Here is an 805-nt window from a genome sequence, read left to right as displayed (position 1 = left end):
GTGCCTATCAGAGATCATTTTCGACCGGTGATCAATACTCATTATTCTGGGATAGCTTGGCAGAATATCACAGCAAATAATTTTGAGTTGAAAACATCTTTGATTAATATGGTGCAGCAGAATCAGTTTAGGGGTGCAGCTACTGAAGATCCATATTTGCACCTGCATACTTTTCTGGAGATTGCTGACACAGTGAAGATTCATGGTGTTACTGAGGACACCATCAGACAACGATTTTTTTCGTTATCTCTTAGGGACAATGCTCGTAGTTGGTTGCAGTCATTACCTCTTGGGAGTATCACTACATGGGAAGACATGGTATCTAAATTTCTGGCTAAGCTTTCCTCCTGCCAAGTCTGCTCAGCTGAAAATTGAGATCACTACTTTCAAATAGCAAGATTTTGAGCAGCTTTATGAAGCTTGGGAGCGGTACAAGGAGTTGCTTAGGAAGTGTCCAAACCATAATTTTCCGGATTGGGAACAAATTGAGTTATTCTACAATGGTTTGAATGGCCCAACGAGGATTTCTGTGGATGCTGCAGCTGGAGGTTCAATATTTTCTAAATTTCCTGAACAAGCTTATGAGACGCTTGAGAAAATGACTGTTAACAGTTATCAGTCATTTGCTCAAGCGTCTCATAAGCCTGTTCAGGAAATTTAGAAAATATTGACCAGTTATCAGTGGCCGAGTGATAGATCTGTAATAAGGAAGCCTGCCGGAATTCATGAGGTTGATGCATTCACTGCTTTGACTGCTCAGATGGCTACTAATTCTACACATTTGGCTGCACTGACCAAAGGGAAT

At 41.0% G+C, this 805-nt stretch overlaps 1 non-coding gene across 1 annotated transcript; it reads right to left on the bottom strand.

The window, feature by feature from the left end:
- Nucleotides 1–362: 362 nt before the first annotated feature.
- LOC140876896 (small nucleolar RNA R71) lies at nt 363–468 on the bottom strand. Its single transcript, XR_012149125.1, has one exon. It is a non-coding gene; the product is annotated as a small nucleolar RNA R71 (small nucleolar RNA).
- Between the last annotated feature and the right edge of the window lie 337 nt (nt 469–805).

This window comes from Henckelia pumila, chromosome 1, assembly GCF_033568475.1.
Source record: "Henckelia pumila isolate YLH828 chromosome 1, ASM3356847v2, whole genome shotgun sequence".
NCBI classification, from domain to species: domain Eukaryota; kingdom Viridiplantae; phylum Streptophyta; class Magnoliopsida; order Lamiales; family Gesneriaceae; genus Henckelia; species Henckelia pumila.
The sequence above is the reverse complement of the archived record's forward strand: the minus strand, read 5'-3'. Positions and strand labels throughout refer to the sequence as shown.